This window comes from Petromyzon marinus, unplaced genomic scaffold, assembly GCF_048934315.1.
Source record: "Petromyzon marinus isolate PM22_M1 ecotype Great Lakes invasive population unplaced genomic scaffold, UKy_Petmar_22M1.pri1.0 PM_Scaffold_1, whole genome shotgun sequence".
Classification (NCBI taxonomy): Eukaryota; Metazoa; Chordata; class Hyperoartia; order Petromyzontiformes; family Petromyzontidae; genus Petromyzon; species Petromyzon marinus.
This window is the reverse complement of record NW_027423057.1, coordinates 5,125,627-5,141,830: the sequence shown is the minus strand read 5'-3', so window position 1 is coordinate 5,141,830 and position 16,204 is coordinate 5,125,627. Positions and strand designations below refer to the sequence as shown.

General features: G+C 52.3%; 2 long non-coding RNA genes across 2 annotated transcripts; both read left to right on the top strand.

Moving 5' to 3' along the window:
- The first annotated feature begins 1,548 nt into the window (after nucleotides 1–1,548).
- On the top strand, nucleotides 1,549–8,074 carry LOC142922532 (uncharacterized). Its single transcript, XR_012940137.1, has 5 exons — nucleotides 1,549–2,893; nucleotides 4,356–5,026; nucleotides 5,766–5,875; nucleotides 7,135–7,258; nucleotides 7,773–8,074. It is a non-coding gene; the product is annotated as an uncharacterized LOC142922532 (long non-coding RNA).
- A 2-nt stretch (nucleotides 8,075–8,076) lies between these two features.
- Nucleotides 8,077–10,667, top strand: LOC142922533 (uncharacterized). Its single transcript, XR_012940138.1, has 2 exons — nucleotides 8,077–8,796; nucleotides 9,230–10,667. It is a non-coding gene; the product is annotated as an uncharacterized LOC142922533 (long non-coding RNA).
- Nucleotides 10,668–16,204: the final 5,537 nt, after the last annotated feature.

Genomic DNA, 16,204 nt, shown 5'->3' with positions numbered 1-16,204 from the left:
ACTAACAACCACAATCACTAACACCACCATCACTAACACAACTAACACCACCACCATCACGAGCACCCCCACCACTAATACCACCAACATTAACACCACCACTCCTCCCCCTGCCAGTATGGGACACCAAAGACAAAGATCCCCGTAGAGACTTAACAGGCTGTAGGGGCAAGTGCTGTTAGCCAGCAGTACGTATGAAGGCCGGCACGACACACGAGGGGGTTGGATTGCCAGCACCACGCCCGGCCGCCTTTGTCTCCCCAGTGGCGATCTTTACACACCACACCAGGTACTCATTCGAGGTTGAGTCGATCTAGGGGAGGCCCAGCACCGGTTCAGATAATCGTTACTGCTGTTGGCCTTTAGAGGGAATCCAACTCGGGGTCGCCGGGTTCATAGCACGGCGCGCTGTCAGCTCTACGACCGTTCCACACACACACAGACTCACACAGAGCCTCGCACACATACAGACTCACACACACAGAGACTCACACAGACTCTCACACACACATACAGACTCACACAGAGACTCACACACACACACAGAGACTCACACAGAGACTCACACACACACAGAGACTCACACACACACAGACACAGAGACTCACACACACACACACAGAGACTCACACACACACACACAGAGACTCACACATACAAAGAGTCACACACACACACAGACTCACACATACAGAGAGTCACACAGAGAGTCACACACACAGAGACTCACACAGAGAGTCACACACACAGAGAGTCTCACACACACACACAGACTCACACAGAGACTCACACACATACAGAGAGTCACACACACAGAGCCTCACACACAGACTCACACAGAGAGACTCACACACACACAGACTCACACAGAGAGACTCACACACACACACAGAGTCACACACACACAGACTCATATAGAAAGCCTCACACACACACAGACTTGCACAGAGAGACTCACACCACCACCGCCACCACTCACCCACAGCTCGGTTCCACTCCTGCTCTGGGGTCGGTCCGCGTCTCTCTAACGGCCAAACTGCCAGTCGGAAGCACGTGGCACGAGAGGCGGGGGTGGTCCAAGGTAACCACGCCCCCCGTGACGTCAGAGCCATGAGCTCCTCCCCCTCACACCTGAGCTCCTCCCCCCCTGCCCCCCCTCGCGACCACCCCCCATGGTCCGCCATTTCTCTCCCCCTCGCTACCCCCCTGCCCCCCCTGCCCCTCCTCGTGACCCCCCTTCCCCCCCCGCCCCTCCACATTCGCAACCCCCCATGCCCCTCACAACCCCCCATGCCCCCTCACAACCCCCCATGCCCCCTCACAACCCCCCATGCCCCCCCTTTTTCTCCACCTAACGAACCCCCTCTATGCTCCCCCTCACCCCCCCCTTGCCCTCCCTGCCCTCCCCCTCGTGACCCGCCCCCTCACCCCCCATGCCCCGCCCCCCTCCCCCGCTGCTACTTCCGGTCAGGCAGGGGGCGAGTGGAGGCGGCGCGCGCTGTGGATTGTGGGTGGCGAGCGGCTGATTTGGTTTCCCGCTCACGGCCACCGTCAGTGGGTCGCGAAATCTTCTGAAGCTGCGGCTCGCTGGGCCTCCTCTACGTCGACTCAGCCTGAAGGTGAGAACCTCGCGCGGTGTGCACACATCAGCAGTGGCGGCGGTGGTGGGGGGAGACAGAGGAGGAGGCGCCTGGCCCACAGCCGTCACGTCCTAGACGCCTGCTGAGTTCACGGCGCTGCTTCAAGCAGAGCCCGGCCCTGCTGCTGCTGCTGATGAGGCGCTGACGGTGGAAACCGGCCCCAGAGTGGCCCTCGTGTTGAGCCATAGCTGATGAGAGGCACTCCCAGACTGCCGTGTGTTTTTATCCCTGGAGGGACGGGTTTGTTGTGGAGGCGAATCGCCTGCTGCTGGAAAAGGCATCCACTAGAGGCCGCTATATAGAGGTATTTGGTCTACTCTTCCACGCTGGTCCGGACGTGTTGGAGCAAAGTGGCCATGCCCACACTTTACCCCATCACACGCAGGGCGTTAGCTCGCTGGACTTGCAATGCAGAGGTGCAGGTTAGATTTCATTCCCACTCACATACCCACCGACACTCACTCAGCCACCTACTCAGCCACTCTCTGGGCATCTATGAAAAAGAGCTTCATAGCTCATCGGATTCCTCCAGCAAAAACATACTGATTCTCACCCACCCACTCAGCCATTCACCCACCCACTCTGGCACTCATCCACTCACCAATTCACTCAGCCACCCACTCGGCCACCCACTCAGCCACCCACTCTCGCACCCACTTCGTCACCGGTCGCCCACTGCCACCCACCCACTTAGTCATCGGTCACCCACTGCCACCGGTCACTCACTCTGTCACCGGTCACTCACTCTGCCACCCACCCACTCTCTCACCAACCCACCGACTCTCTTGCCAACCCACCGACTCTCTCGCCAACCCACCGACTCTCTCGCCAACCCATCCACTCACCCACAGGGAGACACAAGGAGAGAAGGGGACCCACATGGTGTGAGAGTGTATCAGCATCATTGTGGTTGTTGTGGTGGTTATGGTTATATTTGTGGCAGTAGTGTTTATACTTGTGGTTATGTAGCTGGTGGTTATGGTTATATTTGTGGTTATGGCGATTATGGTCGCAGTGATTGTGGTTATATTTGTTGTGGTTATAACCCGCGATGTATTTCGTCGAGGATGGATGCCGCCGCGTGCAAGAGTTGGGCGAGGCGGGAGTGAGCCACCTGAAGCGCCCTCTCCGACGGTGGTGAGCCGCCGGGCGGCCGGGCAGTGAGCAGCTCGGCCGTCGTCGCTTCTCCTCCCCCTTCCGGGGCTGCCAACCCCGGTGGTGTTGAGTCGTCCTCCTCTTCCACTGGAGCCCTGGTACGAGTTTTTCTTCGCGTCTCCATTATAGCGATTCATCTTACTATTTGGCTACTTCTGACGCCAGTTGTAGTGGGTGGAACGGAGAGCGAGACTTCTTACCGAAAGAACCAAAGAGTATGAACTTATATGGTTTATTTCATCTATTTTTAGTGGTTTGCTACCATTCCATTTGCACTCCTATCGTTTTTGTATTGTTTGTTGTGACGTTATGACCCCGTGCCCCCTACTGGCACATCTTTGATCAAAGAGCTTTATAGCTCATTGGATTCCTCCAGCACAGAATCAATACCGATTCTGATGAGACCGGAACGAACACGTTTGAATCGAATCGCGTACTTCGCTTTACAAAAATAGTTGTGGAATCGATTCTTGTGGAATCTGTTCTCGTGGAATCGAATCATCGATATTAATTACAGAGATTCACCATCGATATTAATTACAGACATTAATCAACGACGTCGCTAGGAGTATCGTGGTGCCGCTCTGCAAACCTTCGGGCTACTATCAAAGGTTTGTTCATCAAGCCATCCAGATATATAAACACAGACACAACTTCAACCGAGAAGATGGATACAAATTGAGTAATCATTGGAAGAATGTTATTAACCAGGTAAAACCTTAACTGCTTTATGGTGTTGCCTTAACTTTCCGCATCTCTAATTTCTTAAGCTTCCCACTCCCAGCCCCGCTCTCTTCAGCACTCCCCTCATACCCCCCCTCTCTATCTCTCCTCCCTGATCCTCCCCCCTTCTCTTACCTATATAGTCTCTTGTTTACAGCAGCTCTTTTGCCCACGTCGGCAATTGTTTCTTGCTGTGGTTTGTCCCACCTGATGATGGACGCTTGTGTTGTGCCCGAAACGTCGTGATTTAATTTATTTTATATTTTATGCCTATGTGACTTTACCGAAAGAACCAAAGAGTATAGCCCAAGAGAGTTTGTGTAGGTTGGAGCGGTAGTGTAGCACAGTAGGGGGCACAGGTGGTGCATCGGCCAGTCATCTCAGTCAAGCAACCAATGGCAACCTGGGTCTGTCTGTCTGTGACCTCCTGCTGCCAGCGGGCGTTCGACGCTTCATGTGGCCTTAACCTGCACGTAGCCTGGCACGAGCGCCGTGGTGACATCTCCACCACTTCGTGGCGAATGGCGGTTGTTGTTTATGGTCGTCTCGCGATTAGCACTACGCTGCACTACTAACCCAGCGACCCGAGTTCAATTCCCGCTCACGGCCAACACTGGTGACGATTCCGTTCCTGGGCCTCCCCTTGGTCAACTCAGCCTCAAATGAGTACCTGGTGCGTTGTGTAAACATCGCCACTGGGGAAATTAAGGCGGCCGGATGTGGTGCTGGCCACCTACCCCCTTCGTGTATCAAAGGTGCTGCTCGTTAACAGCACTTGCACCCGACAGTCCTGTCGAAGGCTACATGGGGGATCTTTGTCTTTGTTTGGTGGTGCAGCTGAGGAGGCGCAACTGCACGGCGAGTACCTCTACCGCAAGGCGCAGGAGGCCAAGAAGGTCCTCGTAGAGGAGAAGGCGCGGCTCAAGAGGGCGCTCGATGGTAACGGGCGGCGAGACGGATCTAGAGATGGGCTCGCGACGACAAGACAGACGAGAGACAGCGAGACAGACTAGAGACGTTGAGACACGCAAGACAGACTAGAGACGGATCTAGAGACAATGAGACACGCAAGACGGACTAAGATGGGACAAGACGGTCTGACAATACAGGCGAGAAGACAACCGCGCGTTGGAAAGCGTTTCCGAATGAATCCATGCGTGCGCATGATTTTTCTTCCTTGTTAATTCTCCCCTGCCCGCCCCCCACCCACTGCCCCCTGTCCCCCTGACGTCGTCACCGAAGAAAACCTGGTGCTGCCTACGGACCTGCGGTGGGAGGCGCTTGAACTCCAGAAGGCCGTGGAGTTCGACCAGGGAGGGGAGGGTGATCTCACATCCCTCACCATCACGTCTCCTCGCATCTCTCTCTCTCTTCCTTCCCGCGAGACTCCCGAGGCAGAGGGATAAGCGTCGCGTGTCTCCGCCCGCTAGACACGCCGAGTCGGCGCGCATCCCCGGCTCGCCGTCGGTCCTTCCTGCCAAGCAGTGGCACCGTGTTTTGCCGCGGAGGTTCGCGGTTCGAGAACGGCGGGCCCTCAACCCCCCCCCCCCCCCCCCCACCGGTTTAATGGGTTTAATGCCGCAGTTGCGTTGACCGTAAATACTGCACGGCGATTGCTTCCCAAGTGGACTTTGAAAAATCCCGTGGCATGAACGTGGAAAAAGAGTCGGCCGTGTGTGTGTGATCGCTGGCGTAAATTTTGGTGGAATGTCAAATGAAGGCCGTGGTCACCACATAACGTGTGCTTCTGGAGCAGTCTTCCTTCTGGAGCGGTCTTCCTTACAATATTAGGAAGCCACTGGAGCTTTGCACTTTTAAATCATCGTCTAGATTGACAAACTCATTTCTTGAGAACTACTTTTTGTGGTTAGTTTGTCACACTTCCGATTACCACGGTTGGCTACGTGCTGTAACAAAGAGGTTTAACATGCACTGACGCACTCATTCACTCACTCATCATTTTACTCAATTTACCCACTCACCTGCCATATCACCCACCCACTCTTGCAATTGGGACTCATCCAGGTCTCATTATTGCTCAGCTCGCTACACAAAATCAACGCGATCACTGCAGAGTGATATTCTCAACCATTCCTGGTTGCTCCTTCCATCCATCTACCCACACACACACCTTCACTCACCTGCACGGTGAAGTATGGCAAATGATAACCTACCCTCTCCGTCCCCCCTGCCCCATCTACCACCTCTTTCTATCCACCCCCCCCCCCCCCCCCGCCGTGTCAGTAGGAGTGAGCAGCCACATGGATGACGAGTACCGCTGAGCCGGCGTGAAGGACCCACACATCATGGCGACGACCTCACGCGACCCCAGCTCCCTCCTCAAGCAGTTCATCAAGGTGCGGGCACGGGGTCACAGGGGCTACAGGGTTTGGGGTCACACGAGGAATGTGGGTCCTCGTGTATTGCATGTGTACAAGCGCGCAAAGACAGATGTCCCCCATATAGCCTTAACAGGTTTTTGGGACAGGTGCTGTTTGCGAGGGTGTAGGTGGCTAGCACCACAACTGGCCACCTTTATCTCTCTGGTAATGATGTTTAAACACCGCACTAGGTACTCGTTTGAGGCTGAGTTGATCTAGGGGAGGCCCAGGACCAGTTCAGATAATCGCCACTGGTGTTGGCCATGAACGGAAATAAACCTCGGGTCACTAGGTTTGTGGGGCAGCATGCTAACTGCTAAATTACCGCACACACACACGTGTTCTCTATCGGCTTTAGAATCAGTTCCTTGCACCTCACACGAGTCGTGTCGACCAATCATCGGGCTTGTGCAGTGTGAGACAACTCGCATCCGTTGAGTTAACCAGAAGAAATCTGGTTGTTGATGAAAGGTGGAGGCTGTGTGGTGGGGGGGGGGGGGTCGTAAGTGGTGGAGCGTTGGACACTTTGGTTTGGTGCATGCAGCTTTTGTCAACTTCATTCCTCGCGATTCAGTCCGCCTTTTCGCGATGACCGATCCCTTCCATTCATCGAAAATGTATCTACTGTAGCACTACGCACGGTCGGTGGTCACGGAAAGATGTACCATTGGGGGCGCCACTGTGGCGAGATGTTAACTCCCTCACCTGGTATACAGGAGGTCGCAGGTTCAATCCTGACCCTGATGCCTGCTGTATATTTGGAGTTGCGTGCCACTTTCCGAGGAGTCGCGTGGATTTCTCTCCAGGTCCTCCGGTTTTTCCCTCCGCATTTAGAATCAACGTCCGTTTAAGAGTATTTGGCTGCTATAAATTTCCACATGGCGATAAGCCACTTAGTTGAGCTATGATTTGTGGCCAGGTCGCTTCTGGAAAAGAGCTGCATAGCTCAGTGGGCCTTACCTGGTAAAATAAAAATAGTAAAGTTTTTCCAATGATGCATCCCAGTTGTGCCAACACGGGGTTTGGCGACCCCGTATACCGGCACGGCTCGGCTCGGCTTCCGCAATGGAAAAAACAAACAACACAACCCGAGTCGGATACAGTGGGGGGGCGGGGAAGTGGGGGGGGCGAAATCAGCGTGGCCGGGACGGACGCCGGTGGGAAGAGCGGACTCGGCGTGTGACCGCTTGCTGTCATGTTACCACACCACCACCACCCTCCCACCACCACCGCAGGAGATGAAGCTGATCCTGCCGAACGCTCAGCCGATGAACCACGGAGGCCACAAGCTGCAGGCGCTGGTGTGGGCGTGCTGCGCCAACGCCGTCAACGACTTCATCGTCCTGCATGAGCACCGCGGTATGCCAGGCACGCGCACGCACCGCAGTCGACAAAGCTCCCCCGTGTAGCCTTTAACAGGCTGTCAGGGCAAATGCTGTTTGTCGAGCGACCTACGAAGGCCGGCAGGGCACACGGCGGGGTGGGTGGTGTGGTCATTACCGCATCTGGCCCCTTTTGTCTCCCCACTGTCGATGCTTGGACACACCGGAAATCGAAGTCAGGTCACCGGATTTGTAGTGTAATGAGATAGCCACTCCGCTCCCGCTCCCCGGTGTGATGCATGGTGTGACGTGTGTGATGCGGTGCAACAGACGGGGATGGAGGTGTATTTAGCTGTGCGTACGATGTGCGGTGTGTAGTATGACGCTGCAGACATGGAATTGTGGTGTTTTAACTGTGTATGTGGTGTGATGTGGTATGATGCCGCAGATGTAAGGGCAGTCTGTTTAACTCTCCAGTACAGTCTGTGTGACACCTGTGGTGTGTCTAACTTTCCGGCATGCTGTTCATGTGACACGTGGTACGATGCCAGGGTGTACTTGACACTCTCGAGCGTGGTGATGCGGCACGACATCCGGACGTGGACATGATGTCCGAGGCATTCCAACACCTCGTGATGCACAACTTCACGTCGCGACTCGGAAAGAGGGTGCGTGCGGGCACCGTGCCAGTCTCACCCACATCTTCCTCCCCCATCCCCAAAGCACAAAGATCCCTCGTATAGGCTATAACCCTTTCTCATTTCCATGATGTACATATACGTCGTCGAAACGGAACCGTAAGAAAAACTCAAGTACGTCTTCTGACCTGAAGACATACCTTTTGCTCCCATAAGACTATGCGGGAGGGCGTGTGGCACAGTTTTGTTCCATAGAGTGCCGGTCGTGTCACTACGGTTCTCTGCGGTGAGGGCAACGCCTTTTAAAAACAGCAGCGCTACGCCTCTATAAATAAAATGAACGTCGAGCCGCTCGCGCGTACCGAGATTCAGCGGTGAACGTGACACCTACCACCCGGCAACTTGCAGATGTCTCGGAATGGGAAAGAGTGAGCAGACTTTTGGGCCAGGTGCTGTGTGTCCGCCTGTATATTCGGAGTTTGCATGTTCTCCTCCTGGTCACTTTGATTTTTCTCCGGGTCCTCCGGGTTTTTCCCTACACATTTAGAAACTTGAATTTCGAGTATTTTGCTGCTATACATTTTTATGTGAAAAAGAGCTACATAGCTCAGTGGTAAAATAAAAATAGTTTCGTTTTACTTTAGTTTTCGAGCAACAGCACAGAGTTTTTATTTAACGCCATCTCTGAAGCTGAAGGCGCGTAATGTTGTTCATTTGCTAATGCATCCGCAGTTTTAAACAGGGTGGCCGCTGGCCTCTAACTGGCAAACGTCTGCGAGGACACGTAATGAGAGTCCAGCGCCGTCCGTGTGACTTGCCGCGACCCCTCCCGTGACTTCTGTGCCCCCCTTCCCCCCTCCCAACAGGCACAACGTCTACAAGCGCGACGGCAAGGACATCGAGTTGAAGGAGGTGGGACCGTGATTCGAGATGGAGCGTAAGTCTGCCTGACACATTGTTACTCGTCTCCACTTTACACCCCTGCAGAGGCGGTGGAAATTCCACATTCCTTGTGGACTTCCCTACGAAGTGGTTGTAAATTTTATCGACCCCTGAGAGGATGATGGGCTGAATGTAAGAGTCTAGCCTCGGGCTAGGTGGCCCGCGGGTGACTTGTAGAGCGGATCGGAACTTGAGTCGGTGGGGTCGCTGCTCTGGTCGCATTCGCTGTACCGTGACCCGACTCGCATTCCCCCACCCCGGATGCGATGTGTAAATTCAAAGATGATCGGACGTAATGCTGGCCACCCACACCCACCCCTTGGTGTGCCGTGCTGGCTTTCCTACATGCTAACACACGAACAGCGCTTTTCCCACGCCGTCTGTTAAAGGCTGCATGGGGGGGATCTTTGCTTTTGTGTGTCGCGCAGTCTATGAGATTAAACTGGGCACGCTGGACAACGCGGCCACCGCCGAGGTGGAGTGGCCTTGGCGACCGTACATGAACACGGCGAAGAAGAGGAAGTTCCTGAGCGTGGAGTGAGGGAGGGGAGCGACTTCCCCCCCCCCCCATGGGCCTGGGGGGAGGGGCATTGGGGGGGGGGTTTGTCCCTGGAAAGCCGGAGTTGGAGTCGAACCTCGCGGCGCTCTCCGCCGAGGCTCGAGACGTTGAGGAGAGGTCGCCGCGTGGATAGGGCAGTGCGTGAATCGCTGTTCCAACCGTCGTCACACACGCGCATCATACGCGTCACACACACATTGCGGATGTACATTTATCAAACACAAACATGCACATCGTCGCATGCGTCGCACACAGAAGCACACAATTGCACAAAAAGACAAAGGTACTCCGTATCGCCGTTAACAGATTGCTGGGGCAAGTGCTGTTAACGGGTAGCACCTATGATGGCCGGCATGGCACAGAAGTGGTTGTGTGGCCAGCCCCACGTCTGGCTGCCTTTGTCCTCCCCAGTTTTGCGATGTTATACACACCCCACACCACGTACTCAGATGGCTGAGTTCGTAGTGCGCTAACTGCTGCACCACCGCTCCCCAAACGGTGTACATACACGCGTACACAAAACGAAACATTAACATTTATTTAAGTAACAAAAAAGAAAATACCAAGTCAGGCAGATGGAGAAAGTGGCGTGTCGCCGTGCACAGCACCGCTCTCGTAGCTACTCACCTAGGGTGGGAGCTCTTGGCTTCAATGCCACCCGGGATGTTTAGATGTGAAAACCTGCCATAAATAATATTTTTGGGAAGTCACAAGCGCCTTAAGTTGCATCTCATCTCGACCATTTTAATGGGCACCCCCCCCCCTGTAGCTGTCCCCCTGTGGCACAAAATAAACTAACAAAACTAATCTCTTTTTATTTTACCAGGTAAGGCCCACTCAGCTGTATAGCTCTCTTTCAGGAACGACCGGGCCACAGATGAAAGCGCTATAAAGTGGCTTGTCACGCAGAAATATATAGCAGCCAAATACTTTTAAACGCATGTTTCTAAATGTGGAGGGAAAAACCGAAGGACCCAGAGAAAAATCCACGCGGTCACGGGGAGAACATGCAAACTCCAGATATACAGGCGTCGGGATTTAACCCACGACCTCTATACCAGGCGAGGCCCCAAGGTGAATCAGCACTTGGCCTGCGAGCGGGTATTATTAGTCTGTCAGTAGGGGGTAATGATTCCGGATTTCAGTCTCAATTGAAACTGAAATCTGGAACACTTTTGTCATATTTTGCTCGTATAAGTGTGTTCATAAAATACAAGTTTGGTCATTGAGAGAGTTATAAATGTCCTATACGCATTTCATGTTTATTGTATTTAATGTATGAAGAAAATACAATTTTGTATATGCTACAGTATGTTTCACACGTTATTCAGTGACACTGCATATGACGGGCAATGTTTGGGGCAATCGGCCTTCAACATGGAAAATACATAGAGGCCACATGACCCGTGGCCACCGCCACTTCAACCGTGGCCCCACCACTTCAACCGTGGCCCCATTGGCACGTTGATGTGTGGCTCTGCCTTCACCTGTGGTGAGAATGAGACCAGAAAAATTACAGGAGGCCGACTCCATATGAGTCCGTCACGCTCTGGATCTCGCTAATGGGACGTCGGATGAAAATAAAACATGGAAGCGACAAGTTTCTTCTCTGGCGAGGACATTCCCACAAGATTGCCACCTTTCCCAATTAATGGAATTTGCCCCAACATCACCCTGATCCAAACCAGCGGGAGCTGAAATCTTCCAGAAGGTTCAGGATTTATTGGTACAATCGTTCGGATGTTGGTGTCCGCATGGACTTGCATTTAAAACCCCCGGTCCGCTTGACGTCTTTTAAACAATACCTGTGGTCGGGTCCGCTCCCCCACCTTTCTATCCCCTGCTTTTTTTTTTATAACCGGTGTAGTATATGTTGACGGTGTGTGCGTGTATCACAACGCGATGTAACCGGGCCCTCGAATTGCCTCAAGAAATGAATAAACAACACCTGTCGCTTTGCTGTTGTGATGTCACCACGAGGCGCCGAATGACGGTGGGACGGCGTCGTCGCACTCGTCGAGTGGACAAGGGCTCCGTGAAATGACGGTGCGGATTGCGCCAAGCGTATAGAGGTCGCCGATTGCACGCCGCTGTGGCTCAAACACTCGTGGGTCCACCTCAAAGTTCCTGTGCCCATTTGAACCTCATTGCCTGCGATGATGCTGCTGCTGCCATGGAAGAACACACGTGGCGCCCTCTTGTCTCTCCATGTTGTCTTTCACGTCCCATCGCAGTTTTCAGGTCACTTGATGTTTACAGCCTCCGGTAAGGAGGCAGTGAGGTTCAGCCGCTCCATTTTTCTTCCTTTAGTGCACAGTACCGTACACGGATACGGGCACAGTACAACACCGTAGCTTTATTGATTGTTCAACAAAAAAGACCATCCCTCGCCCAATCTAGTTACCTATACGGTGTAATATATGGCGAGACATTTGTTAACGTAAAAAAAATGGAACTGTAATGCTGAAAATTATACTCCATGAAACTCGGGGTTTTATGGAGTATCTGAGGGCTTCTCAACGCTTCATGCCTCGCCCCCACTGATGCCCTCTTCTCCCCACTACTACTGACGATTGTATGTAGGGTGTGTAGGCATTTACTTCCGACTGTTGTATGTAGGGTGGTGGTGGTGATGGTGGGAGTAAATGAGATTTAAAACTGGGTGCTTAACTTGAACTCACCACCACTCACATCATGTATGCACTCATCCGCCATCTTGCTCACTGACCCTGTTTCCGTGTTGATGGTGTGAGTCCGTATTGATGCTGTGAGTCTGTTGATCGTGTGAGTCTGTTGATGCTGTGAGTCTGTGTTGATCATGTGAGTCTGTGTTGATGCTGTGAGTCCGTGTTGATGGCTCGGGGGCACGGTACAGAGGGGCAGTACAACTGTAGAGTAATAGTTGTCCAGCAGCGGCAACTGCGGTGGACGGGGAGTACACACGCCAGTGAGCCTCATGCGGGTTTGTCAGCAGGGCGGAGGCACTGGGGCAAGGATCACAGAGACCCTCCCTGGAAGACACTGGAACCCGCTCGTGGGTTGGAGAAGGGAGGCGCGGCCGAGTCGGATAAAAGCAGCGGAGAGCGAGAGCTCGTGGTTGCACGTTCTGGGAAGTGGAGTCGTCTCGTCGGCACTGTCGTCTTTGCCGACTTGGTCGCTGCCGTCTTCACTAGATAATTGGGCGGCCGGATAGTTGTTGGCTGTCTCGGTCGATGCCGTCAGTGTAACATGGTGGGGGTTGTGTCTAAGCTAGGCTATTTGACTGGGAGAAGCGAGGGCGAGTCTGTGAACCTGATGGTGTTAAATAAGGAAGGTGCGGAAGGTACGGGAGAGGATGAGGAAGATCGTGGGATGGATGGGGGAGGATGAGAAGATAGTGGGAGGGACGGGGGAGGAAGGAGGTGGGAGGGATGTGAGAGAAAGAAGGAGATAGCGGGGGGGACGGGAGAGGAAGAGGGAGATGGTGGGAGGGAAGGGGGCGGAAGAGGGAGATAGTGGCAGGAAAGGGGAATGAAGAGGGAGATAGTTGGAGCGACTGGGGAAGTAGAGGGAGATAGTGGGAGTTATTTGGGAGGATTAGGCAGATCGGTTAGAGTAAGAAGGTGATAGTGGGAAGGAAGAGGAAGGAAGAGGGAGAGAGTGTGAGGGATTGGAGATGCAGAGGGAGATAGTGGGAAGGATGGGGGAAGAAAAGGGAGATAGTGCGAGGGACGGGAGAAGAGGGAGATTACTAGTAGAGCCAAGTGGGAGGAAGAGGGAGATAGTGGAAGGTACTGGGGAGGAAGTGGGAGATGGTGGGAGGGACGAGGGAGGAAGAGGGAGATGGTGGGACGGATTGGAGAGGTAGATAGTGGGAGGGACGCGGGAAGAAGAGGGAGATAATAGCAGGGACGAGAGAGGAAGAGGGAGATAGCCACTGATGTTCGCCGTGGCCAGAAATTTAAACTCGGTTCACAAAGTTCATGGTGTAGTGGGTGTTGAGGTGGCATATCCTGGCTGGCCAGGAGAAGGCAGTACAGCAAGTGGGATAAGCACCATCTCTGTCTGCATGGGATAGAGGGTTGCCCCCTTGCACGAGTGGGTTTTCTCTGGGTACTCCTGTATCCCCTCACGTTTATGAACGCTCAGTAATTGCCCAATTGAATTATTGCTATGCACCGCGACGTTCGTTTTGCTATGTCATGTGATCAGAATTGGGCGCCACGGTGGCGAGATGTTAACTATTTTGTAGGGTATACAGGAGGTCGTGTATTAAATCCTTACCCTGACACCTTTGTATTTGGAGTTTGTATGCTATCTCCCCGTGGTCGCGTGTATTTTTCTCCGGATCCTCCGGGTTTTCCCTCCACATTTATTAGCACATGTTTAGAGTATTTGGCTACTAATGTCCACGTAATAAGCCAATTTGTTGAGCTGTAATTGTGTGGCCGCTTCTGAAAGAGAGCTGTATAGCTCAGTGGGCCTTGCCTGGTTAAAGTAAAAAAAAATAGTCAAATAGTTTGCAATTGTTTATATCTGGGATAAATGCACCCGTGGCTTTAATGATGTGGGGATCTGCGCCTGGCATTTTCAGGTGGGATCCGGAGCAATGAATGAGCCCTGACAAGGCAATGGCCCACCCGTTGATTTGCTCCATGAGGAACTTTTAGGGGGCTCGGGACCGTGGCGCCAAGAAGACCAGCTATTGGACCATAGAGGCACCGAAGGGGGCGGTTTCCCCCCCACACGTAACGCTCCCTATCTGGTCGATAAAAACGTATCAATAGGGTCACAGAGCTTGGGCAATCGTTGGTGCCAGCTTACCAAGTGGCTTCCTTCCTGATTGTCTGTGGTTCCTCGCACCTCTGAGGCCTGCTTGATCACGTTATAAGTATAAATATTGTTGTTATCAAGTTCTAAGTGTAAATAATAATTGTTGTTGTTATTACTCGCCTGTTCTAAACATACGCCTGTTGTTATGATTCGCCTGTTATCATTCGCCTGTTTTCATTTGCCTGTTATCATTCGCCTGTTTTAATTGGACTGTTATAATTTGCCTGTTGTTTTCTTTCGCCTGTTGCTACCAAGTAATAAGTATAGTTATTGTTGTTGTTGTTATCATTCGCCTGATGTTAGTGGTGCACGTCTCAAATCCAGCACTGGGGAAGGCAGCGAGGGTTCGTAAATCACCGCACAATGATGTTGTGAAATCCTCTTCCCGTGGAAGTCGAGGTGCATAACCTGCCTCGCCAGGAGAAGGCAGTACAGCAAGTGGACTCATCGCCATCGTCACCTGTACGGTTTAAAATGCTGCCCCTTCACACACGTGGCTTTTCTCTGGGTGCTCCGATTTCCCCCACTTGTACAAACACTCGTTATTAATTAGCCAATAATGCCTCCATACATAGAGTACCGTAGAGCCTGGACAATCGTTGGTGCTGGCTCACCACGTGGCTTCCTTCCTGCATGTCTGTGGCTCCTCGCGCCTCTTGAGTCGTTCTTGTGAGTGCTATATAGCTTTAAATAATAACTACAAATACTCGCCAGAAGGTGGTGATGCAAGCCTGCGATCCAGCACTGTAGAAGGCAGCAAGGGTTGGTGGATCACACAGTAAATATTGTGAAACCCCCTTCCCGTGGACATTGAGGTGCCTTCTCCTGGCTGGCCAGGAGAAAGCATCTGACTGGCCAGGAGAAGGCATTATAGCAAGTGGGATCATCGCCATCGTCACCTGTACGGTTTAAAATGCTGCCTGCTGCCCCTTCACATACGTTTGTTTTCTCCGGGTGCTCCGGTTTCCCCCCACTTGTGTAAGCATTCGTTATTCATTGATTGAAAAGATCTTACAATAAAAAACCAAATTCAGGACCTTACTATGACTCAGCGTGGCTTTCCTGGAGTAAGTCTAATTATTATTATAAAGAATTACAGGGGCTGTATGATGACACGACTAGAGAGCTGGCTTGCACTGCGGGGAGCTTAATAGTCAACTTGGATTCCGCACCCCTCAATGCCCTTTTTAAGTTCAGTTTGTGCACTTAAGACTCGCACAAACAACCATACTCAGAGAACCATAGATTCCCACTCAGACCCAGAACCAGAAACCCATAGACTCCAACAGAGACCCATACATTCCTTCAGACACTCAGACTCATACGGCGACCCTATATACTGACACAGGGATCCATAGACTCAGACAGAGACCCATACACTCACAGAGGCCCACAAACTCAGAAATCCATAGACTCGCACAGAGGTCAATAAAATTTAAATCTGAATATTTATTTACACTGGATGAAATCGATGAGCTACAAAGATCTGTTTTCACAGCTGTCCAATCGGGCAGGTCAGAACATAACTAAAAAAATACAAAAAATGACAGGAAAGACAAACTGTTCAAAAATAAACAAATTAAACTAAACTATTTTAATCTTTATTTGAAGCTTTCGTGACTGCAGGAATCCATACTCTTTGGTTCTTTCAGTAAAGTCACGTAGGTATAAATTAAATAAAATTAAACAAATCACGACGTTTCGATCGCAACATAAGTGATATTTTCAGGTGGGACAACCACAGCAAGAAAATGCTGAAGTCGGCGGGAGAGCTGCCATGGCAAGAGGTTATACAGGTATGAGATGGGGGCGGAGGCAAGGGGGGAGAGAGAGAGGGGAGGGTGTGGGGTAGGGAGAGGAAGGGGGGCCGCGTGAGCGCTAGGAGAAGATGACGTGAGGCTGGGGTGGGGGGACGTGGGCGGGGCTAGCAGTAATCGGCAGGTAATGATGGAAACAACAACACAAGTTAAGGCATTACCTGGTTGATAACATCCTTCCAGTGATTGTTTAATTTGTATCCATCTTCTCGATT